The sequence below is a fragment of the Canis lupus genome, chromosome 24 (assembly GCF_048164855.1).
Source record: "Canis lupus baileyi chromosome 24, mCanLup2.hap1, whole genome shotgun sequence".
In the NCBI taxonomy this organism is placed as follows: domain Eukaryota; kingdom Metazoa; phylum Chordata; class Mammalia; order Carnivora; family Canidae; genus Canis; species Canis lupus.
In genome coordinates, this window is record NC_132861.1 from 7,534,063 (window position 1) to 7,560,822 (window position 26,760).

At 37.9% G+C, this 26,760-nt stretch overlaps 2 long non-coding RNA genes across 4 annotated transcripts in view; one reads left to right on the forward strand and one right to left on the reverse strand.

Moving 5' to 3' along the window:
- Positions 1-700, reverse strand: part of LOC140616402 (uncharacterized) — a 46,204-nt gene extending 45,504 nt beyond the window's left edge. Inside the window, exon 1 of the long non-coding RNA XR_012016897.1 lies at positions 509-700. This is a non-coding gene — a long non-coding RNA (uncharacterized lncRNA). The remainder of the gene's footprint in view (positions 1-508) is intronic.
- Positions 1-26,760, forward strand: part of LOC140616401 (uncharacterized) — an 85,601-nt gene that overhangs the window by 45,857 nt on the left and 12,984 nt on the right. For 2 of the 3 annotated variants that reach the window (XR_012016894.1, XR_012016896.1), the window contains 2 exons: positions 3,987-4,104; positions 5,996-6,129. The exons of the other annotated variant lie outside the window; for it this stretch is intronic. This is a non-coding gene — a long non-coding RNA (uncharacterized lncRNA). Of the gene's footprint in view, positions 1-3,986; positions 4,105-5,995; positions 6,130-26,760 lie in introns of those variants that run through there. 3 annotated transcript variants of the gene reach the window in all.

Below are 26,760 nucleotides of genomic sequence, written 5' to 3' on the forward strand. Positions count from 1 at the left end.
CTGACTGTCAGGAGGTATCTTTCCAACCTGTAACAGGATCACTTCTTTTTCCCTAGAGTTAGAACTAAGTCTCAATGGGAAGACCTCTTTTGGGAGAAGGGACAGGAAAAACTTTATTCATCTGGTAGGTACCAGAATTCTAGTTGACCTTTTAAATCATTGATTTACCTTTTCTACTGTCCCAATTCCCCATGGGGACTATCACCAATGACAATCATGCTAAGAATAATCCCTGGCACATTGCTGGAAGAGCACATGGATAAGGAATATTAACATTAATTCTCTGGTGTAGATTTTACTATCAGAGCTACTGATCTGCTAATGGGTGGATAGGCTGATGGGGCTGGGTCCAAGATGAAGAGAAACACAAAATGAAGAAAAGCACTTGTTCTGAGGGACAAGTCCTTACCCAAACTATTGGTACCCTCAAGGACTCCCAAATTCACCTGCTCTTATCGGGGTCACTGAAGATCTAGAAAGCAATCTTTGAAAGCTTGAGAGGACTCACCTGCATAGAGTAGTCCACTGGTCTACGAAGTTGTGGTAGTGTTCCAAGATAGATCAGCTAACTTGATTTCCCATTGGAACAAAACTCACTAGGCTGCAGATCACGTTGGTGCACTGGTTGTTCTGTTAGTCTCCTAAAGGACATGTTGAACTTAATTTAGTTTTCTATTTCATTATCATTGCATTTTCTGCTGCTTAGGGAGCAGGACTTTGTGATAGCTTCCTGACTGGCTCTTCCTGATTGGCTGATGGAAATCTTTTGGTATCTCTTGGGTTTTGTTTTGTTTTGTTTTGTTTTGGTACTCTGCCACATAATCTTGCACAACCCCAGTCCTTTCCAGAGTTATTATGCCACCCTATTTACACTGGCCCACATTGTGTCTGTCACAATCTGGATTCTGTGCCTAATCTTTTGCAATGTGGAGGAGGACAAGGGTTGAGCTGAGATAAAGGATATATTGCAAACACATAGGAGTTAGCATATAGCACTTTTGAATGACCTTTCAGGACTTTTTAATATTTCTTGCCTTTTAAGTTGAAGGAAACACCCTGATGTGTAAGAGCATATACTGACACTGATTTATAAGTACTTTCTACATTATGGTACAAAAATAGGGCATAACAAGGAGCACTCAATATAGGAAGAAAATGCATATTTATCTTGAAGAGAACAATGTAAACCACAACAAAAATCAACAAAGAACCTAGATTTGTTTTCAATGGCTGCTGTCACAAATTGTCACAAACTTAGTGACTTAAAACAACAGAGATTTCTTATTGGACTTTTCTGGGTGCCAGAATTCTGAAATAGGACTTACAGGACTAGCATCAAGGTTTTGGCAGAACCTTGTTCCTTCTAGAGGCTTTGTGGCAGGGTCCATTCCTTGCCTTTCTTAGCTTTAAGAGGTAGCCCATATTCCTTGGCTCATGGCCACATCTATTCTACCTGTGCTTCCATCATCACATCTCCTTCTCTATTTCTACCCCTCCAGTTTCCCTTGTGATTACACTGGGCTCACCCAGTTAATCCAAGGTAATTTCTCTACCTTAAGATCTTACTTAAGTACATCTGCAAAGTCTGTTTTGCCATGTACAGTGACACTTACAGGTTCTGGGAATTAGGACACTTTAGGGGTTCACTTTTTTTCTGCCTATGGCAAATACCATTGCTTCTGGTGTTGAAAAAAGGACTTATTTGAGTTGATAAGAAATATGACCCTGGGTATTACAGGAGACAAAATGGAGGTCCTTAGTAAGGCACTCAGTCATTTCAGCCTGCTTCCCTGTCTTCTGCTAATCACCTATTGTCTATCTGCTTCAGCTACCAACCATACATTGCCATTATGTTCATAAACTTGCTTGCATATTTTTCCTTCTTTCCTTACCTATGGAACATACTTAAGCACTTACACTTGTACTATGCATGTGTCTACACAAGAACATACAAACCCAACAAAGACATCATTATAGGGGCAAAAGTGAACTCTCTTCTGAAGTGCTTTCAGCAACTGTGGTAGCTGAATGTTCATCCAGCTTGGGATTATTGTTTAGGTAGGAAATAGCCATCTTGCATCCTCAGGATCTCTCTGAGAACATCATTAAATTAGGTTCAAATTTCTGGAATTTTCTGACTATTTTGTGCTACAGTGATTCTTCCATGTTTGGAATATCTACATCTTGTCTGCCTCCACTTTTTATTTCATGGCTCCAGGCAGAGTAGGAGCTGGCTAAAATCTCAATAATTTGCTTTTAATATAACAAAGTTTGAAGCTCTGGTTACATTGATGCAACAAAAATTAAAAATCAATGCACACACATATATATGTGAGAATGTTCTATTAATTAAGTAGTAATGGTATATTTCAATAAGACTGAATGATTCATAGGAATTATTAGGAAGGAGCACGAATGTGAATATTTCATCTTTTTAAAAGTTCTTTATGTTTTTTCTTTAAGGGAAAACCGAGTTTGCTTTTGCTAAGTAGTCTTTAATTTCCCTTTTATTTTAGGGTCTACAGGATGTATGTAATTTACAGTTTTCAAGATATTCATTGTTTATTTTGCATGAAAGTGATGATATAGAGTTACATTGATTGTAACAGTTTAATTGATGATATAAAGTTAATCACTTTTTTGTTTCAGCAACTAAACCATTAATTTCTAAAGTGGATACTCATTCATAACCATAGTGTTAGGTTATTTTTTTGTTTTAGGTTATTAAAATGAAATTATTCACAAAATTAGTTTCCAAAAGACTAAATATTAATTTTACATTTTCTCAATCATTTAAGTTCTTTGGAACGTTTGTGGTAAAGAGTAGTACAAAATGGAACACATACAGTCTTGCGAATTCTCTATTATTCAAGAGTCTTTCCTAAAGCAGAGGCTTCAGACAATTTATGACTTCATGATCAATTGTTTGGGCTATTCTTTGGTTTTCCCATTTACAAAGCTAAAAACACTGATTTTGTTTGTTTATTTTTTAGAATAATAATTTGGGCAGACTCTTGAGGAGAATATTGCAATAATAATCCATGATTCCGACATGCTTTAGGAAAATGGAAGACTGAGAAATAGATTTACTATGTTCACCAACAGTTTCACTGAAACCTGAGAGACAGTCCTGGAGTGTGGTCTAGCATCGAAGATGATTCACTGCAGATCATTTAGAATGCTCTGTGGTTTGTGCTCTGATGGAGGTAAAAACCGAGTGTTAAGAGAGCATAGAGGCAGAACTGCCTCATTTTGTTTGCGACAGCTAAGGAAAGCTTCACAGAAGTGGTCTTTGAAATGTCTTTGGGGCTTTGTGCTTTTCCAGATAGGGATATTACTGCAGGAGGGCACTATGGATTGGCCAGCCAGCCAGAGGGGAGAGATGGGACATTTTTTCTCATCTGATCATAAAACTGCTACAGGCATGATAAAGAAGTGATACAGACTTTAAATATATAGACATATTTTGAGAGTCTCATACTTCTAAAAGTGGAGAAGCTGATAAGCTTTTGCCTAGTTTTGCTGGTAGGTTCGTCATTTTTAGGTAGTAATGAAATAAAAATGTTAGTGAAATAGCTTGCCCAATTTAAAAAGTTGTCTGACTTTGCAAAGAAATTTATCAGATGATTTGATGACTACAGCTTTGCTCAGTGATAAACCACAGACTCGAGTATCATCTCTTTTGATTCAAATCCAAGGTATGCCATTTACCAGGTGAATTACTTTGAACGAGTTACTTAATTTCTTTGGGTCACAAAATTTTTATTCATGTAATAAGGAAAATATTAATTCAGAACACATAGAGTTGCTGTCAAGTTTACAGAAGAGAATCTTATAAAATGCTTGGCACATAGTAGGCACTCAAACATTTGTTGGTATTATTATGATTAATAATAACTTTAGAAAGCTGTCAATGAACAAAGCCTGCATTGACCTGTCTTGCTATGCTGTATTCCTCACGGACCTTACCTTATTTTACAACCTAGATGTCTGGCATAAAAAGGAGGAACTGTCTTTGAGGAGTTGGAATCAATTATGTGTTAACAAGACCAACATGTATCTGGAAATTTAACCATTCTGCCATTAATTAATCTGGGAACTCTGGTAATAAAATTTAAGATTTTTCTTCTTTTAAAACTAGCTGTGGATTGCATCTAAATCTACACTAAGTAGGCTATCAAAATCTTCTGCTTTTATTACAAAAGACTTGTGTAGTGGAGAGAGACAGTTTAAATGCATAAGGAATGAGGTAGAATAATGATTTGGTGCATATATTCTGATAATTACTACTTCCTTTCCCCTGGCTTCCCTGCGATAAATGTGCTGTCTTTCTAAACTTCATTAACAAAAGATTACAAATTTTAATAGGGTACAATAATTTTACCTTAATTTTAGAGCAATACATTCCAGGTATCTGATCTTCCTGAGTTATTTTCCCTGAAATAGCCTCATGATTCAAAAAATTATTTAAGAGCTGAAGTACTGTATGGTGTTAGTACCAAATGCATTAATATTTTAATTCTCATGATAGAGATCATTAGAGATCATTGAACCTTTAATATTGAAATGAAACAACAGACAATTGTGTTCTGCAAAAAACAAATTATTTTGACCAACTTTATACATTTTAATAGGAATTAAGATTTTCTTAGCGTTGTGTGTGGCTTAGTGGATAACACACTAAGAAAATCTAGCAACCAGTGCTTAGCCAGATCTAAGTGCCTAAATTGACTGGGCTGTAATTCAAGAAAATATTTGAACCATTTTAATGTTTTATGAAAATCACATCAACAATGAATAGGTTTCAATACTGAAAATGGCAGTTATCTAATTGAGAGACCACCATGGACAAAATCCTGGCCTTTCATTCACTGGTCTGGCACCTAACCTTTGTAACATTGATTTTTTTTTTTTTCCTTTTCTGATCGTGTTTCATATCAGTGATGTTTTTAAACCTCTGAATTTGAGGAATGATAATCTACTGAAGCAATTAAGTAAATAGATTATATGTTTATGCAAAATCCATTTCCAAAGTTCAAGAAAGAGCCTTAAAAAGTTTTCCTGGAACAGTCTTGGGTTTAGAAGGAACTTTTTTTTTTTTTAATGATTTTATTCATTTATTCATGAGTAACAGAGAGAGAGAGAGAGAGAGAGAGAGAGAGAGAGAGGCAGAGACACAGGCAGAAGGAGAAGCAGGCTCCATACAGGGATCCCGACGTGGGACTCGATCCCAGGACTCAGGATCACGCCCTGGGCCAAAGGCGGGTGCTAAACTGCTGAGCCACCTGGGTTGCCCTAGAAGGAACTTCTAAGTAGGAAACAGAAATTTTCCCCCCAACAGAAATTGTCCTTTAAAACTGTCAAGAATAAACAAACAACAACAATTATTCTCTGATTCTCACCTCTCCAAACACTGATAGTTTTCCAGATTGGTCCTGTGGGATACAAGAAGCCTCTGCATTTTCTCTAAGTAAGAATTTTTGGATTTAACTTCATACTTGTGATTTTTTTCTTGTCTCATCATGTTATCAATTACACCCTGAGGCATTTTTAAGATTCTGTTTAATTGATTTCCACAGTGTTCTGTAGAGACTGTCACTAGTCATCAATTCCTTCAGTTTAATTAATTAATTAATTAATTTATTTTTTGCAAGGGGAGAAGAGTAGGACAGGACACCATTTTAACATATTTCATTGTGACTCTTTCATTCAATATTACTTTGTATCCAGCTGATCCAAGAGTTGAAGTTGTGATATTTCTGGCTTTTTTCCTATATATAGCACTAGCTATATCCAATATACTAGCTCAGAGAAAGGGCACAATAAAGATAATTAAAAAAAAAAAAAGAATTAGTAGATCAAGTTACTTCAGTCTCCACTCATTTGTTGGCCTTCAGGGATTTTACATATAGAGAAATTATGCAGAAATTGCTTTAGAATAATCCTGCCAGAGTCAGAAACTGCCTTGTTCTCCACTTACTTTCCTCCCACCCAGCCAGGTGAGCCTTTTGTCTCCTGTGACTTCAAGGGCATCCATTCTTTGAAACCATTTCCTACCTGTGTCAGGAGGCATAATATGGATGGAACTCCAGTGTATCTTATTGGAAAGGGCAAGAGATTTGCAGTTAGGTAAGTAGGAATTTCCTTGATTTTCTCATGGTTAAAATGAGTGTTGAGGAAGAAAAATTTTTTCTACCCTCTTAGTTCTGTACCTAGGGACTGCAAATTAAGTAAGAAAGGATGGATCAGTAGGAGGAAAGGAACATACTTCTTATAATTTTTTCATGCACAGGAGTTACAGAAAAGAAATGAAACACAAAGAAGTGGTTAGATTCAAATGCTTACACACCCTTTTAACAAAAGGAGGATTTGGGCCGTATGAGACAATAAGTTGTGGAGAATAACTAGGAGATATATTGGAGAAACTAATGGAAGATAAAAATTATTTTAATGAGGTCCATATATGCAAACTTTCTTGGTGTCAACTCCCCCTCTTCATTGATAAGCATGGCTCCCCTCTACCTGGAATGGGAGTTGGGGAAAGGAAGCAGGGGGTTGGAGAGGGAGGCACTTTGTTCAAAGTGAAATTTATGCCCTGAACTTAGGCAGACAAGGGGAGAGCAGAGAATTCTTTTCCTATTAATTCTCAATTGCCTTCAGTTCAAAATAATCCTTGTGCCAAAATGGCATATTTTGGGTTGGCAAATCCCCATATCTTTTCACTCTTGGCCCAGAGATCTTTTTCCCAAAGTCCTTGTCTAGGTCCCTCATTTCCATTATCTGATTTCCCAGATAGAATCTTGCCCTTCCTACCCTACTTATATCCATAATTAAGCTTGACTTTTCTCTTTCTTATGTAGCTTTTCATGGCCTTGATATATGGTCTTAGATCACTTGACCAACTGGACTCTTAGGCCTAAGTCCAGGATTAGCTTACTTCTCCAATGGTTGTTCAATGTAAATTACAAAGTCAAGGTCCCAGGGATGCATCTTGTAAAGCATCTTCATCTAAGATGATACTATCACCTGCTGAGAACTTCTCAGTGAATACAAATTAGCAAGGATGAAATCTCTTCTGTATTTTATTCTTCATGTTGAGATACTTCTAAAAATTATGTGACACATAATGTGTCATCAGTTTTTATCACCAGTGTTGGCTTTTTCTTTCTATCAAATAGCTTTCAACTCATGAAATCCTGTTCAGTTTCCTCTTATTTCTTCATAATTAGTTATGACTCTCTCAAATTTTCTTCCGAATATTTCTTGCTTTAGGCATTCTTCTAAATTGACCTGAATATACTATTTTTGCATTTTGCTATTCTCCACCAATACTTCCGATGGCTCTTTATGTTCAAAGAGATAATAGCAAAGTTGTTATTTTAGCATTTAAAATATTTTGCCACTTAAATCCTTCTTCTGTCTACCTCTATCCTTATCATACACTATGCTTTCAAAAGAATTCTTTAATAAGGACTGACCAGGCTTCTTTTTTTTTCTTTTTTAAGAAAGAGAGAGCGAGTGGGGGAGGGGCAGGGGAGTGAGACTCTTAGGCAGTCTCCACACCCACTGTGGAGCCTGATGTGGGACTCAATCTCATGACCATGAGATCATGATGTGAGTGGAAACCAAGAGCTGGACACTTAACAAACTGAGCCACCCTGATCAGGCTTCTTTAGCTACAGTTCATAAAAACCCTACATGGCATGAAGCCTTTGCATCTCACGGTATTCCTGGCATTTCATTTCCATTCTCTCTTCAAACTTAAATCAAATGTCTGCTGACCATACCTCTCGGATGGTCTGGAACATGCACAGTTCATGTCTCTTGTCTCCCTCTTTGTCATTCAAACGTGTCCCATTTTGGCAGAGAAATGATATGGTCACTGTACTTATGAGTCTTTCCTTTTCCTTCCCAAGCTGTAGTGACTACTTCCCTCTAAAATCATTGAGACTTTTCTGTGTAAAGCACTAATTTAGCACATAGCACATGATGTAATAAAATGTTTCTACTATGTCCAAAGTGACTTAATATACTATCTTTACTTTTTCATATAATCTATTAAATCTATTTTTTAGTTAAGAAAAAAATACAAAGAGTGGTTTTAAATAACTTGCCCAGTGGCAGTTGTAGAAGAACTTTGATTTAAACTTTGAGCCAACTGTCTTCAGGGCTTTTGCTTGATCCCTGAGGCTTAAGCTTATGGTTTTTGAAGGACAGGGCCTGTCCTTGATTGTGGGGATTTCATGGAGAGCTTCTTGCTTGAGGGAGGACTTAAATCTATGTCCATCTCAGAGGAAGACTCCCTATCTATAATCCAAAAGAAATATGGTACTTGTTTCCTGTACTAAATTAGAAGGCTGCTTCAGAGTGAATCCTTTCTTTCCAAAATGATGAGTATTGGCTACCTCAGTTACTTTTTCCCAAGTCAATACCAGAGATGAGCATAGACCTTGTCTTGAAGTCTCAGGCCTGGAGCTTCAAGAACTGCAAATACATTCCTTGAGTTTTAAGGCTTTTGCTTTACCTGTTGCAGCCCCATGTTGAATCAGATAGTTGGGGTGATGGTAGTGGTGGCTGTGGTGACGGTGGTGAAGTCAACACCAAAAGTGTCATTCATTTGTTGGGAATTATTTTTCATTTTAAATTTCATTGCTATGCCCACAAGGGTTTCAGATTTATAAAACAAGCCCATCTATTCCTCATCAGAAATTACTTATTTTAGAGTTTGCTGAGGAATACAACCATGTCAGTTAAAGAACTTATGTATTATGTAAGCTCATCTTAAAAAAAAAAAAAAAACATTGCTGAAAGATGTTTGCAAGCAGCAATTGTCTTAATATACAAACTGCATAGAAGTTGAAATAATCCTCTTGTTCTCTTCAAATGAAGGTGGACAAGGCTATTAACTTTCTGTTGTCCTTATGTCCCTTCACCTATCCTTTTAAAATTTTTATTAGGCTCTTTAATGTGTGGGTTGAAATCAATAGAGGACAGGCTATTAAAAATTATTGGTCGGCTGTGGCTCCTCACTAAATATTAAAGCAGCTTGGCAAATTAGCACATACCTCTAGGCATTAGGCCTGGGAGAAATAATGGTCTAGGCAAATAGACACTATAATCCAGATAGAAAATATGACCAGCATGCTACTTTGGGTTTCCTTTGGCTGTTGTTGTTCACTGTTAGCATTATTCTGTTTTTTGCTTTTATTAGTGTGAGGAGGTAGGATGGGGAGCGTTAATTGTTGGAAGGATCCCTTCTAAGGATATGTTATATCAGGAGCTAGAGAAAGATCAGAGCAGCTTGGGAGAAATAGGAAACAGGTGCAGAAACAGGTGAGTGGAGTATTGCTTATTACTGCTCTGTATTAAGTGCCTGGGAGAAATGGGCAATTTCGCTGGGTGCTGTGTGCCTTTTATTCTAGAAGGACAGGTAGACAACCTGTTAATACATGCAATATGAGGAAGATTGTCAACCAAGAAGCTTAGGGGAGAGGAAGGGCTGTGTCGGCAGAAAAGTTATTTTCCCAGGTGAATGATGAAGAAAAAAGCACAGAGTGAAGCTGATTCTGTGGGTATATAATGGAAGCTGAAAGATTCAGGAGGAAGAAGTAGTTCTGAGATAGGGATGGGGTCATCAAAAAGATGAGGGAGAGATGGGAAATACCCAGAGGTCAGAAGAATGTAGTTTCTTTTAAAAGTTTTCTTTTTAATTTTTATTTATTTATGATAGTCACAGAGAGAGAGAGAGAGAGAGGCAGAGACACAGGCAGAGGGAGAAGCAGGCTCCATGCACCGGGAGCCCGACGTGGGATTCGATCTGGGGTCTCCAGGATCGCGCCCCGGGCCAAAAGCCGGCGCTAAACCGCTGCGCCACCCAGGGATCCCAAAGAATGTAGTTTCAAATAAAAATTCCTTTACCTATCATTTCTGTTCTAAGTTTCAATATGCAATAAGTCAGTCTTTTAAATCTTATCACTAATGAGCAAAAATAAATAAGTAAACAGTACAACAGTGCACCCTTATATTTTTCTGATTATGTAAAATCAAGAAAATGGTATCTTTTGGGTTCCCATGTGTAAAATGAAAAAAATGTGTGGTCAGTTATTCTGTCTCTACCCCAGCAATTGCCTGGTCTTTGCTAACCTAATCTGGGTATTGAACCTAAGATTAAATTTTGTACCACATATTTTACTCAGGAAAAATTTTTATATTTACATTTTGCTTTATAACTAACCATTTTTACAAAAGTTATGGAGACTAAACTTTGTTTAACTAGCTTATAGCCTATATGACATTTCTATTTGGAGGTTCTTAATTTTTTGAACATTTTTTTGGTCAAATGAATTATATTAAAAAGTTTTTCTTAAAAAGTTATATGACAGGGACTATTTGCTTTTTTGCACATGAGTAATTTGGCTGAACATAAGAGTCTTGGCTCATGACATTTTCCTCTCAGTGGTTTCACATATATTGCTCTATTACCAGCTAGCATTTCATATGGCCAATGAGAGCTCTGAGGCCCATTTAATTTTTTACCATTTGCATAATTTTGTCCACATGTATCATACGTCTGTTTTATCTCTTATGCATAAACTTCCCTATACAGTACAGATATTTTTCCTAGCTTATAAATAATGAAAGATGGGTGAAAAGCACTGGGAATAAACCAGAGGTCCAGAAAAGTATAGAAACCATACCTTCCTAGGTAAAGGAAGAACTGATGGAGAATGATGGTCACACATAATAACCATGTATAAGGAGACCCAACATTACATCACACAATGATAAACTGTCCCAAGAAGAAAGCTGAACACCCAGGAAAGTTCTCCTATTTCCTGGGAGATAAGTCTTCTGGATGATTCCATTGATTACAATGAAAAAATAATGATATGCAATGAGAAATAATGATACACCATAAAGTAATTACAAAATTGAGGCCAGATACCCTATACTAAAAAAAGAAGGACATCTAGGTAGAAAGGAGGAAGTGCTAGGAATAGAGTGGGAGGTGGAGAAGTGAGGAGGCAGAGAAGGAACTGCATTTCTGTCAGTGCATAGGTCAGGTGTTCCACCTTGTCATCAATTCTCTGCCAAGTCAGACCAAAGGAAAGAACTCTAGAGTGAAAACTGTTCAGTTGTGTTGATTAGTTACTAGGAAAGATGGAGAAATACATATGAAAGGACTCTTTCTGATAGATTTACAGGCCTTTTAGCAGTAAATATTTTGGTTCCTCATTTCTAGCCAAAGCACAGTTTGGAAACAGGTCAATGCTATGGTACTTTAAAAATCCTTTTACTTAGAATATTTTGAGATTTATCTAAATGCATCATCAATTGGCAAATTCTTTTGATTTGGGAACTTACTTTTTAAAAAGTTTTGACTGAGACACATTTTCTTCAGTTATGTCTCTGTTTATTCATTCTGTTCATTGATTCTCTATTCTTTGATTTTCACATTTACCATGTTCTCTTTCTTTTTGTTCATTTATTTGCCTCTTGGTTCATTATCCCCCTACTTTGTGGGAGAGCATGTTGAATTTTAATTTCAGTATCTAATTTAAATTTTATTAGAATCCTTTCTTATCTCAACATGTCCCTGGTTTTTCTCATCCTGTTATCTTTATATATTATGTCATTTTCCTTTACGGTTTTTCTCTTCCTTTTTCATGGAATCTGATATTTTTGTACTGAAACATAAAATAGTCTCTCCCAAATTAGATTTTTTCCCTTATTACATTCTTATCAGAAATGTATCATCCGGATCCCTGGGTGGCGCAGTGGTTTGGCACCTGCCTTTGGCCCAGGGCGTGATCCTGGAGACCCGGGATCGAATCCCACGTCGGGCTCCCGGTGCATGGAGCCTGCTTCTCCCTCTGCCTGTGTCTCTGCCTCTCTCTCTCTCTCTGTGACTATCATAAATAAATAAAAATTAAAAAAAAAAAAAGAAATGTATCATCCTACTGAGTCTTCTAGTCCCTGTATTAATCAGGATAGGCTAAGCTAACTTGTAATAGCAAACAATTAGAAATTTTTTTGGTTCGTAACAAAATTTACTTCTAATTTCTGTGGTTTAACCTGTAAAGCTCATGAAAATGTTGCTGCTGGTAGGATATTTCCTCTCCAGGCTGCTTGCCCTCCATGGGAGTACCCAGCAATTCAGACCCTCCTTAAAAAAAAAAAAAAAAAAAAAAAAAGATTTATTTATGTTAGAGAGAGCAGAGAGGCAGAGGGAGAAGGTAAGGAGAGAAGCAGACTCCCCATTGATCCCAGAGCCCCATGCAAGACTTGATCCTATGACCCATGATATCATGATTTGAGCCTAAATTAAGAGTCAACCAACTCAACCAACTGAACCACCCAGGCACCCCAATCCAGATCATTTTGATATTGTTGCTCCACTGTCTCAATGTTTATCCATGGCAGGTGTAAAACAGGTGGGTACTGCAATTTGGCGTGAAATACAGAAAATTGTCTTCAAAACCTAATCTTTTTATATTTTTCATGACTTAGAGGTATCTATTTCAGTTCAGATACCCCAATTTCTGATGTATTCTTTTCTTCCCTAGTAAAACCTGGAGGAATTAGATTTCAGCTCATTCATACCGATTTATAACATTGACCAGGTACAGTTTTTAAGCAGAGTCTCAGGCACACAGAGCATGGATGGTGTGGAGAGAAGGATGGGCAGTAGTGCAGGAGAGTAAAGCAAAAGGGGGAATGTATTTTCCTTGAAATATAAGCCAGCCAAGGACTGAATTCTGTCTTCCCAAAATTTTTATGTTGAAGCCCTAATCCTCAATATGACTGTATTTGGAGATGGGACTTTAGGAGGTAATTAAACAAGACCATAAAGGGAAGTGGATCTAATCCAATAGAGTTGATGGCTATTCTCTCTCTCTCTTTTCCTCTTTCTCTTAGCTGTGCTCAGAGGAAAGACCATGTGGGGACTGCAATGAAAGGCAGCTATCTGTAAGCCAGGGACAGAACTCTCACCAGAATCCAAACCCTGCTGGAGCTGCATGTTAGACTCCCAGACTCCAGAACTATGAAACATAAATTTCTGTTGTCTAAGCCCCCCCAGTCTCTGGCATTTGGTGATGGCAGCCCTAGCACATTAACACAGAGGTCATGCCTCTTTTAGCCTCTCCCCAGGGCTGGTAAATTTGGTTCCATAGCCTCGTCAGCATCTTCAGCTGCTGAAGACTGCATTGTTTGTGCTTAGGTAGTCCTGGCTTCATCCAAGCTCAGCAGTAGGTTGGAGCCCACATCACTGAGGCTCAAGTCTGCTCTGATCCAGCTTTCCTGCACAGGTAAGTGGCTACCATCTGTACCACTTCAACAGCAGGGCAAGGGTCTGAGAGAATGGTGCTAGCTCTGGTGTTGGGGTACAGGTGCAGGGAATTCAAGAGCAAACTGCGTCCTAAGGTCAGGTGAAAAAAGAACTCATAGAGAAGAGTTCCTTCAATGTTGGTAGTACAATTTGACTTATAATCTAGAGCACATGAGTTTTTCAGTGTGTCTGTGTGGCCAAGCGAACTATCAGGGAGTTGTCAACACTGACTACAGATGTTGAAGACTTTAAAAAGTTAGAACAGAAAAGTGATTTAAAAAGTTTTATTTGCTTATATTTAAAAAATTTAGAGAGCAGTCATTTACGTGGTTACTTAGTATTTATGCTTTGTCATGTAGAAAAATATTATGCATCTCATTAAATTGGTGTCAAATTGTTATTATTATTTTAGATTTTATTTATTTATTCATGAGAGACATAGAGAGAGAGAGGCAGAGACAGAGGCATAGGGAGAAGCAGGCTCCATGCAGGGATCCCGATGTGGACTCAATCCCAGGACCTCAGGATCACGACCTGAGCCAAAGGCAGACGCTCAACCACTGAGCCATCCAGGCATCCCAAATTGGTGTCAAATTAACTGGATAAGCTGCCATTGATTAAACTTCACACTTAGTCTCATGTGAAAACTTGGAGTGAACATTGATGTATATCATTCATTTTGTCACTGACTCACAGTGTTTTGTTTTACAAGTTCTGCATTTACAACATTTGCTCTGTCTTCCCAGATACACCAGAAGCAAATTAAAGAAAAGGTATATCCTTCTTTCCTTCTTTTATATTACCAAATACCAAGAAGACTCTCAATAAATATACATTGAATAAATGAAAGAATATGTACAATAAAAATCAACTTTGTTATTTGTGCTTATTTTACAAATAAGATTTTAAAATCCATCTTTAAATGTCAAATAGAAAAAAATTTAATAGATATATTTTTAGAATCAGAGCATCCAGGGACACCTGAGTGGCTCAGTGGTTGAGCGTCTGCCTTTGGCTCAGGACATGATCCCTGTCCTGGGATTGAGACCCACATCAGGGTACTTGTGAGAAGTCTGCTTTTCCCTCTGCCTGTGTCTCTGCCTCTCTCTCTATGTCTCTCATGAATAAATAAAATCTTAAAAAAAAAAAAAAAAAAGAATCAGAGCATCCAAAGTTCCTTTAGAAACAATTGTGGTCATTTCTCCTCGTGTTTTACCAGAGCAATAGATTTGCAGTTTTCAATGAGATCATTCTCCATGGGCTTTGAATAGTACCCCATTAAATACCTTTTTTATGCCTTTGTCAAATTCTTTTGGAATGAATCACCATATCCTGATGCTTTCAGTAAACTTCATTTATGTCTCACTTACATCACTTATAGCCATCATGTCTTGCTTTTTTTTTTTTTTTTTTAATGATGGTTCCACGCCCAGGATGGAGCCCAATGAGGAGCTTGAACTCACAACCTGAGCTGAGATTAGGAATTGTACCCTTAACTGACTGAGCTACCGAGGCTCCCCTTTAATGATATCTTTTTATTTTTATTTGTTTTTTAAGATTTTATTTATTTATTCATGAGAGACACACACAGAGAGAGAGGCAGAGACACAGGCAGAAGGAGAAGCAGGCTCTATGCAGGGAGCCTGATGTGGGACTTGATCTCGGGTCTCCAGGATCAAGCCCTGGGCTGAAGGTGGCACTAAACTGCTGAGCCACCTGGGCTGCCCTGATATCTTTTTATGAGAATGCAAACATCCTGACAAAATTTGAACTCCTTCAGGATTAAGGTTGCATTTGCCTCTGTAAAGATCCACTGACATCTGGAGGTTTACTCTTAAAGCCAGTATCCTGGTATAGGCAAGATCATCTCAGGTTTTTAAATTTGGTGACTAGTGTCTCTTTGTTGTTATGATATTTTTAATATGAAAACAGAAGTGAGCTATGAAATATAATTAATTTTATTTTTAAAAACACATAAATTTTGGCAAAATGGGTTTTGAGATATATGTGCATATGAGATGTAATAATAATAATATTATATTATTATTATTATTTCATAATATATATGAAAATCATGGACTTTATATCTGTAAAATTTTAGATTTGAAATATTTAATTTCTTACATATTCTACCTTTTTAGAGTGGCCATTTTTATGAAATGTTAAGGTTTTCTGTCCATTTTCATAAGTCTATTTTTTCTTTGTATTTAAATTCCAAGTTCTAGCTCCATTTTTAGATATTCTACTTCTTGCATCCTCCATTACAGTCTTTTACCCAGGATGTCTTTGATGGCTGCTCCTATTGTTGACATCCAAGTTCAAAGTCATCTTAGCAGAACCTGTCCTTATCTCTCATCTCTAAAGAAAAAAACAAAACAATAAAAACAAGTACAAACAAAAAAATTGTCACATTTATTCCACTCTATCACCTAGCTCTATGTTATTTTCTTTATCCATGAAAAATATGAGATCACCTTATTAATATCTTTGTTTCTTTGCTTCTTTTCAATGTTCCCCAACAAAAATGCAAAGCTCCTTGAGAGATAGGTCCCTGCCTGTCTGGTTTCAAGGAAAAACTTAAAGTCCAGAGTAGATAGTGCCTGTTGCACTATAAGCCTTGAATAAGTGTTAAGTGAAAGGAGTATAAAATCATGTTCCCCAAATGTCAATGAATCTAAGGGAAATATTTGAATATATGGTGAAGAATGGGTTATCATAAGTGACAAACCAACCCAAGACTAAGGCCCGGCTCCACTGAAATCCTATTAAAATAAATGAAAGCCTGAGGGCTTCTGGGAGTGGCCCCTCTTCTCATTGCAGATCTTGTTCTTCCTTCAGCCAGGGGCCCTAAACACAATATCTCCCCCATAGTTCATTTCTCCTATAATCCTTTTTGATGGAATTCCTTGCCTCATCCCAGGGCAGCTACATTTCTTTCACGGCTGGGCTGACTGCCCAATGGCCCAGATAAAGATAGAAACTTGAGTGGAATATTTTGTTCTGGGATGGCTTTGACCTTCTAGCTGCTCAATCTTCTGGGAGAATGACAGTCTGTGCTTGATGTAGAGGCGAAAAGGTGTTTCCACATCCCAAATGCATGTCTGAGATGGAGCAGGGTAGATCCTTAAGCAGCTGGGGAAGAACTGGTCTTTCTGGAATCTGGGGAATGCTAGAGTTTCTTCAATTGTGCACTTACTCTTCAGCAGCTCAGATAAACACAGTTTTATTAACTCATATTTGTATTTCTTTTCCCAGTCAGGACTGACTTTCAGGATTCAGGAGACTCAATTATTAGTAGTACAAAAAAAAAAAATTAAACAGCTTTGTTGTGGAAATTCTGTGGTATAAACAGAAAGATCATTCTGTTCAACCTTTCAGTTAGGTGTCTGCCTGGCAAAAAGCATTGGTCAAAAGCAGCTAATTCCTCTGACTTTGGCAACGGTGAAATAAAGGCCATTTGAAGTCATGCAGTTGGAAAAATAACACTAGGGCTCTAGAGAGGGTACAGAAGTATGAATGGTGAAACTCTAGGACTGTAATTATTACAGATGGTCAAGTCAGCCTAAGAAAGGGCTCTCTGGAGACCCAGTCCTAGGCACCCCTGCCTGGGGTTGGAGGAGGCAAATAAGTGGAGAGGGAGGGAAAGAGGGAGGACAAGACAGCAGAGGGCATATGAACTTGGTTGTTGATGCATAAAGAAGAACTTAAATGTCGAGTCCTTTATTTGGTGATTCAGCCTCTCTTCATCTTTATGATATCTTAGCACCAAAGGTTTTAAAAGCATTAAAGATTCTACTTAGCAGGGGCTACCGAAAACCCAACCACCACTTTCCCAGCAGGGTTTTTTTAGGAGTGACCATTTTATGATCTCAGGCTTTCCTATGGTCTGTTTTGTACATTTACAGTTTGGCCAAGCCTTCTGACATTCTCAGGGAACTATTCTGGGGGGTCTAAAAGGATAATCTGAATTTTCTGCTATTCAAGGATTTTTTTTTTCCTTATAAAATCGTCTTGTATCTTCCCTTCTCACAAAATGCTGGCAATCCAGATATTGTTGAGATCCTTTTTAGAGAATTGACCTTTCCAGGTTGTTAAACTCTTTCAGCTCCGAGAAAAATAGATTACTTTAGATGAGATCTAAAGGGCCAATGGAAGTCTTAAACCTACTATAATTCCCACAAGTAATGATTGTTATAGAAACCTTTCACTGGCATCATTGTTCGAATGAATAACTAAGGCTGAGGGGAGAATAGACTCACTGGGTTGTTTGCCTTTATGCATATTAATTCACAAAACCAAAGACCTGAAGGGGGGAACATTATGAAATGAAACCCTCCATCCCCCTGCCTCCAGGGAAGAGTTCATTCAGATACCTCAAGACAGAAAGTCCACTACACTTAACAATCTCCATAAGAAACCCTGCCACTTTAATGATATGCCCCAGTCCCTTGTTAGTCCTTACTGACAGGTGATTTTTCATGGACTCTAACTTAAATAATTCCAAAATGAGATTAAAAATACTATTGTCTGGTTTTCTCACTCATGTATCCCCAGTTTCTTGAGAGAATGATTGGCATCTAGTAGGTACTAACTACATCTTTTGAATAAATAAATAAATAACTGAAAAATAAATAAAAATTAAGTTATACAACAGAGAAGATGACATAATTGTACAAATTACCAAGTATTATTGACAACATATTCTGTGTGTAGTGCTGTTTAGGGTTCATGTGGTATTTGAAGATGGAAAAGGGAAAAGAGTTTGTTAACCACAGGTTTTGACTGTTTCTCACAGTCGAGTAGGGGTATATCTCCATACACAAGTCACCACAATGCCAGGCTGATTATGAAAGATGCTATCACTATCATCCAAAGTATAATGAGATAGCATGAAGGAAGACCTATATTAGTGTTACAGGATTTCTTTTCCTTTATTGCCTGGAGTTCTTGGTCACACCACTTTGAAGAATGAAGAAGTACAAAGCTCCCAAAGAGGGAAGGGATCTGAGAGGGTTGCCACTAGAGTTTCTAAGTCTAGGGGGTTTTATGGGCTGTTTTAGTCTGATTAACTCTCCATGCACCTGTCATCCAATCAGATTTTTAGCATCTACCTATCACTTGGGGAAGGGTGGATGGTTCCTTCCAGGGTGGTATAAAATCCTTTTAAGGGTGGTTTTCTCTTAGGGTTGGGCAGCCCCTTGTCCTTGCCAGTCTTTCTTCCAAGTATCCTTCATCATTAGGATGAATAAAGATGGCCTGGAGGTAAAGATAATGAACAGGTTTGCATTAGTGGTAGTACTGAAGTTGAAGGCCCTTCTAGTAGAAGTGATGCCCACAGTAAAGGCATAGAGGCAGGAAAATGCATGATTGGATCCAAAACCATTGACAGTCTGCAGTCTGATGAGTCTTAGGATCATGTGTGTCTGTGTCTGTGTGTCTGCTGGTGGTAGTGATAGAGGTGGCAGGAGCAGGTGGGAATGGACTGGAAAGGTTTGCTGGGGTCCCAGAGAGTTCAGAGTAGCAAAAGATCATTCATGTTACATACCATCACAGTGTAAGTACCATGAAATCTGGAATTTGTGTCCATTTTGTCTACAATTCTATCTGTGGCTCCTGGAATATTGCTTGGAACATATTGGGTGCTGGATAAATATTTGCTGAGTGAACATAAAATACTATTACTATGAGGATGGCAACCATAGATCATGCCTTTGTGCAACTTCAACTCTTATTTTGTTTCCATTTTCTCTGCCAAAGAGACAAAATTCAAGCTGAGAAACACAGAACAATTATCAGTAAAGGACATTTAAGGTCATGAGAATAAAGTGACGTCTAGCCTCTTGGAACAATTTCAACATTTTTGATGATTGAAAAATGATTTATTTGGGTACTGAAATTAACTTCAGACAGAATTCCACAACAACTATTAATAATTATTTTCAGAACCCATGGAGAATAATGAAGGTGACATGAAAATGTATTGGCTAATACAGGCCCAATTCTTGAAAACAGATTCTACCAAGCAACATACTAAAATTTGGTTCCTGGCTAAATTCTAGAATTCTAGATTATTATTAAGGGTTTGATTTTTTTTTTTTTTTTTGTTAGTGCTTGGGATTGCTAATTGCAGTAGGTGCCTGTGCCATTCCTAGCTACAAGGTAATTGGAAAAAGAAGCTATGGATGAGAGATAGGTCACAGATCTAAGTGAGATTTAGCTGTGCACTTTAAGAGCAACATAGTGGCAGTAAAATCAGTCTTGTGTATAGTCATTGGAAATGAGGTAAGTCTTCTAGTCCAGTGGCAATTAATCAATCAGTAAGACAGTAATCAAATTGTAAATGGGCTAAATTCTACAAACATAGACCATAGTAGTAAAAACAAGGATAATTACTAGTTGGAAATTACTGCTTAAATTGTAGTCTGATAAGTGTGTACATACATAGTACTGAAGAGAAAAAGCTATAGTCAGACTAATTTAAATTAGTTTACAATATAGCTTCAAATGTGCAAACCAGGCTTTGCCACAAAACTCTACCTTATAGGGTTATTTTCAGGTTCAAATAAGCTAATACTTGGAAAGTTCAGAGTCTAATGCCTGATACAGAGTGAGGACTCAATTATTAGTAGTACAAAAAAAAATTAAACAGCTTTCAAATAAAACCTTTATAAAAATTTCATTTGTCATTAGAAAGTGATAAACATCTTTTCATAAATTGTATTTTATTTCATAAAGTGGGAATAAGCAACGGTGTAAAGATTGGTGGATTTGTATAATTCATTCATATATTAAGGCAACAAATGCTGATTGGGCACCTTCTATCTGCTAATACTTTCCTGGATACTGGGATTGGAAGATAATTAAGACAACATATTTATTAAGAAGCTCAATCTAGTATGGGATCTCTTAATTACAGCATGTGTAGGATCTAGAAAACTTTAGTGCACATATCTGATTTATCACTATCTCTGATAGATAATAAGCTCCTTGGGGGCCAAACTATTTTATTTCCATCTTTACATCTCTGACAGCTGTGGCCTACCAGCTATTACACAATATATGAGCAATGACTTCTGATCACATCAAACTAGACCTCAATTATTAATACCTCGAAATGCAGAAAGTAGTATAAAAACATTATTTTAAAAGCATGGCTGAGATTGCAAGACAGAAATGAAATTCTCCAGTTGCCAAGATCAGAGATGGATTGGGAAACCAGACCATAAGTTCATGAGTTGAAGGAGTAGCTACTTTGGGTGATGATGCTGGTATTGGCAACAAAGAATTAGGCTGTAATGTCAAGAGGATCAGAAATGAACTACTAAAGAATGGACTTCATGAAGAAAACAATTGAATCCAGAGAAAGGACTTCTAGATAAGAACCAACAATGAGTAAATAAATTGGTGTAAGCATTGGCAGTACAAATTATTATCTATAGTTATTAATCTGAGAGAAAAAAGAAGCAAGGTGTTAAGATACCAATAAAATAGTGTGTAAGACAGAGGAAAAGGTATGTTCTGGAGGAAGAGAATGATCCAATTTATATTTTGTTAGGCCAAGTATGCAAACTAAAAGTTTAAAGGTAATCTTTCATAAATAGATTATATAATTTCTAAGCCATGAGAAAGTAAAAAAGGATTAAAGAAAACATAATTGATAGAAGGCAGAAAAGGTAAGAAAACAAAAAATATGGTAAATTGAAAGCACTAAATAAGGTGGTGGAAACTAATCCCAATTACAGCTTTTATTTATTTTTAAAATTTTTTTAATTGGAGTTCAATTTGCCAACATATAGAATAACACCCAGTGGTCATCCCATCAAGGGCCCATCTCAGTGCCCATTACCCAGTCACCCCATCCCCCCGCCCACCTCCCTTCCACTACCTCTTGCTCATTTCCCAGAGTTAGGAGTCTCTAATGTTCTGTTACCCTCACTGATATTTCCCACTCATTTTCTTTCCTTTCCCTATAATCCCTTTCACTATTCGTTATATTCCCCAAATGAATGAGACCATGTAATGTTTGTCCTTCTCTGATTGACTTACTTCACTCAGCATAATACCCTCCAGTTCCATCCACGCTGAAGCAAATGGTGGGTATTTGTCGTTTCTAATGGCTCAGTAATATTCCATTGTATACAGAGACCACAGCTGCTTTATCCATTCATCTTTCGATGGACACTGAGGTTCCTTCCACAGTTTGGCTATTGTGGACATTGCTGCTAGAAACATCGGGGTGCAGGTGTCCCCGTGTTTCACTGCATCTGTATCCTTGGGGTAAATCCCCAGCAGTGCAATTGCTGGGTCATAGAGCAGTTCTATTTTTAACTCTTTGAGGAACCTCCACACAGTTTTCCAGAGTGGCTGCACCAGTTCACATTCCCACCAAAAGTGCAAGAGTGTCCCCCTTTCCCCACATCCTCTCCAACATTGGTTGTTTCCTGTCTTGTTAATTGTCACCATTCTCACTGGTGTGAGGTGGTATCTCCTTGTGGTTTTGATTTGTATTTCCCTGACGGCAAGTGATGCGGAGCATTTTCTCATGTGTTTCTGGGCCATGTGTATGTCTTCTTTGGTGAAATGTCTGTTCATGTCTTCTGCCCATTTCATGATTGGATTGTTTGTTTCTTTGCTGTTGAGTTTATTAAGTTCTTTATAGATCTTGGATACCAGCCCTTTATCTGATATGTCATTTGTAAATATCTTCTCCCACTCTGTAGGTTGTCTTGTAGTTTTGTTGACTGTTTATTTTGCTGTGCAGAAGCTTTTTATCTTGATTAAGTCCCAATAATTCATTTTTGCTTTTGTCTCCCTTGCCTTCATAGATGTAACTTGCAAAAAGTTGCTGTGGCCAAGTTCAAAAGGGTGTTGCCTGTGTTCTCCTGTAGGATTTTGATGGATTCTTGTCTCACATTTAGATCTTTCTGCCATTTTGAGTTTATCTTTGTGTCTGGTGTAAGAGAGTGGTCTAGTTTCATTCTTCTGCATGTGGATGTCCAATCTTCCAGCACCATTTATTGGAGACTGTCCTTTTTCCAGTGGATAGTCTTTCCTGCTTTGTTGAATATCAGTTGACCATAGAGTAGAGGGCCCATTTCTGGGTTCTCTCTTCTGTTCCATTAATCTATGTGTCTGTTTTTGTGCCAGTACCACACTGTCTTGATGATCACAGCTTTGTAGTACAACCTGAAATCTGGCATTGTGATGCCCCCAGATATGGTTTTCTTTTTTAAAATTCCCCTGGCTATTCGGGGTCTTTTCTGATTCCACACAAATCTTAAGATGATTTGTTCCCACTCTCTGAAAAAAGTCCATGGTATTTTGATAGGGATTGCATTGAACGTATAAATTGTCCTGGGTAGCATTGACATTTTTACAATATTAATTCTTCCAATCCATGAGCATGGAAGATTTTTCCATCTTTATGTCTTCCTCAGTTTCTTTCAGAACTGTTCTGTAGTTTTTAGCATATGGATCCTTTACCTCTTTGGTTAGGTTTATTCCTAGGTATCTTATGCTTTTGGGTGAAATTGTAAGTGGGATTGACTCCTTAATTTCTCTTTCTTTGGTGTCATTGTTAGTGTATAGAAATGCCACTGATTTCTGGGCATTGATTTTGTATCCTGCCACACTACCAAATTGCTGTATGAGTTCTAGCAATCTTGGGGTGGAGTCTTTTGGGTTTTCTATGTACAGTATCATCTAATCTGCAAAGAAGGAGAGTTTGACTTCTTTTTTTTTTAATATTTATTTATTTATGATAGTCACACACAGAGAGAGAGAGAGAGAGGGAGAGACATAGGCAGAGGGAAAAGCAGGCTCCATGCACCGGGAGCCCGACGTGGGATTCGATCCCTGGTCTCCAGGATCGCGCCCTGGGCCAAAGGCAGGCGCCAAACCGCTGCGCCACCCAGGGATCCCGAGAGTTTGACTTCTTTGCCAATTTGAATGCCTTTTATTTCTTTTTGTTGACTGATTGCTGAGGCTAGGACTTCTAGTACTATGTTGAATAGCGCTGGTGAGAGTGGACATCCCTGTCGTGTTTCTGATCTTAGGGGAAAGGCTCTCAGTGTTTCCCCATTGAGAATGATATTTGCTGTGGGCTTTTTGTAGATGGCTTTTAAGATGCTGAGGAATGTTCCCTCTATCCCTACATTGAAGAGTTTTGATCAGGAATGGATGCTGTATTTTGTCAAATGCTTTCTTTGCATCTATTGAGAGGATTATATGGTTCTTGTGTTTTTCTCTTGTTAATATGTTTTAGCACATTGATTACTTTAGGAGTGTTGAACCAACCTTGTATCCCAGGGATAAATCCCACTTGGTCATGGTGAATAATCTTCTTAATGTATTGTTGGATCCTATTGGCTAGTATCTTGTTGAGAATTTTTGCATCCATGTTCATCAGGGATATTGGTCTCTAATTCTCCTTTTTGGTGGGGTCTTTGTCTGGTTTTGGAATTAAGGTGATGCTGGCATGATACAATGAGTTTGGAAGTATTCCATCCCTTTCTATATTTCAGAACAGCTTTAGTAGAATATGTATTGTTTCTTCTTTAAACGTTTGATAGAATTCCCCTGGGAAGCCATCTGGCCCTGGACTTTTGTGTCTTGGGAGGTTGTTGATGACTGCTTCAATTTCTTCCCTGGTTATTGGCCTGTTCAGGTTTTCTATTTCTTCCTGTTCCAGTTTTGGCATTTTGTGGTTTTCCAGAAATGCGTCCATTTCTTCCAGATTGCCTTATTTATTGGCATAGAGCTGCTCATAATATGTTTTTAAAATCATTTGTATTTCCTTGTATTGTTTGTGATCTCTCCTTTTTTATTCATGATTCCATTAGAGTCTTTTCTCTTGTTTTTAATAAGGCTGGCTAATGGTTTATCTATCCTATTAATTCTTTCAAAGAACCAACTCCTGGTTTTGTTGATCTGTTCTAAATTCTTCTGGTCTCTATTTCACTGAGTTCTGCTCAAATCTTTATTAACTCTCTTCTTCTGCTGGGTGTAGGTTTTATTTGCTGTTCTTTCTCCATTTCCTTTAGGTGCAAGATTAGTTGTGTATTTGTTTTTTTTCCAGTTTTTTGATGGATGCTTGTCTTGCGATGTATTTCTCTCTCAGGACTGCTTTTGCTGTATCCCAAAGATTTTGAATGGTTGTATCTTCATTCCCATTAGTTTCCATGAATCTTTTTAAGTCTTCTCTAATTTCCAGGTTGACCCTTTCATCTTTTAGTAGGAGGCTCTTTAATCTCCATGTGTTTGAATTTTTTCCAAATTTCTTCTTGTGATTGAGTTCAAGTTTCAAAGCATTATGGTCTGAATATGCAGGGGACAATCCCAATCTTTTGGTATTGGTTGAGATCTGATTTGTGACCCAGTATGTGGTCTATTCTGGAGAAAGTTCCATGTGCACTTGAAGAATGTGTATTCAGTTGCGTTTGGATGTAAAGTTCTGTAAGTATCTGTGAAATCCATCTCATCCAGTGTGTTATTTAAAGCTCTTGTTTCTTTGGAGATATTGTGCTTAGGATATCTGTCATTTGCAGAAAGCACCGTGTTGAAGTCTCCCAGTATAAGTGTATTATTATTATCTAAGTATGTCTTAACTTTGGATATTAATTGATTGATATACTTGGCAGGTCCCACATTAGGGGCATAAATATTCATGATTGTTAAGTCCTCTTGTTGGATAGATCCTTTAAGTATGATATGGTGTCCCTCTTCATCTCTTACTACAGTCTTTGGGATAAACTTTAATTTATCTGATATGAGGATGGCTACCCCTGCTTTCTCTTGAGGACCATTTGAATGGTAAATGGTTCTCCAACCTTTTATTTTCAGGCTGTAGGTGTCCTTAGGTCTAAAATGAGTCTCTTATAGAGAGCAAATAGATGGGTCTTGCTTTTTTATGCAGTCTGAAACCCTGTGCCTTTTGATGGGATCATTAAGCCCATTCATGTTCAGAGTTACTATTGAAAGATATGAATTTAGTGTCATCATAATACCTATTCAGTCCCTGTTTTTGTGGATTGTTTCTTTGGACTTTTTCTTTTACAGAGTCCCCCTTAACATTTCTTGCAGAGTTGGTTTGGTGGTCACATATTCTTTCAGTTTCTGCCTATCTTGGAAGCTCTTTATCTCTCCTTCTATCCTGAATGCCCGCTTTGCTGGATAAAGTATTCTTGGCTGCATGTTCTTCTCATTTAGGACCCCGAATATACCTTTCTGGCCTGCCAGGTCTCTGTGGAAAGGTCTGCTGTTAATCTAATATTTCTCCCCATATAAGTTAGGGATCTCTTGTCTCTTGGTGCTTTAAGGATTTTCTCTTTATCTTTGGAATTTGCAAATTTCATTATTAAATGTGGAGGTGTTGAACGGTTTTTATTGATTTTAGGGGGGGGGGACCTCTCTATCTCCTGGATCTGTATGCCTTTTTCCCTCCTCAAGTTAGGGAAGTTCTCAGCTATGATTTGTTCATATACACTTTCTGGTCCTTTGTCCCTCTTGGCGCCCTCTGAAACCCCAATTAAACATAGATTTTTCCTTCTGAGTCCGTCATTTATTTCCCTTAACCTTTCCTCATTGTCTTTTAATTGTTTTTCTCTTTTTTCCTCAGTTTCCTTCCTTGCCATCAACTTGTCTTCTGTGTCACTCACTTGTTCTTCTACCTCATTAACCTTCATTGTTAGGACCTCCAGTTTGGATCGCATCTCATTTAATTGATTTTTATTTTCAGCCTGATTAGATCTAAATTTTGCAGTCATGAAGTCTCTTGAATCCTTTATGTTTTTTTCCAGAGCCACCAGTAGCTTAATAATTGTGCTTCTGAATTGGCTTTCTGACATTGAATTGTAATCCAAATTCTGTAATTCTGTGGGAGAGGGTACTGTTTCTGATTCTTTCTTTTGTAGTGAGTTCTTCTTTCTAATCATTTTGCTCAGTGCAGAGTGGCTAAAAACGAGTTGTACTGGAAAAAGGAAGAAAAAAAAAAAGAAAAAACAAAGAAACCAAAAGAAAAAACAAAACAAAACAAAACAGGAGGAGGTGTATCCTCTAGTTCTATATACTGTAAATCCTTGGACTTCCCGACTTCCCCTGGAGCTTTCCAGGGCTGCTCGGTCAAGAACTTGCTCTTCCCATATCCTTCCAACTGGTCTTCTGGGGGAGGGGCCTGCTGTTCTGAGACTCAGGTGTGCACCTGGGGGAGCTGCCCTTCCCCCTGCCAGGTGCACGGCTCAGTGGGAGCTGTTTATCCTGTGAGACCTCTGTTCCCTGGCAGCCCTGCTCGGTCCCAGACACAGGGTGACACCAGGAGGAACGCCACTGGCAGCCACCAGCTCTCCAGCCCTGGAGTCAGCTCCCGCAGTAATTACTGCAGCTCCCAGTCCGCAGGGGCCTGAGGCTCCTGGGGGCGGGGGACGCTGACCTGC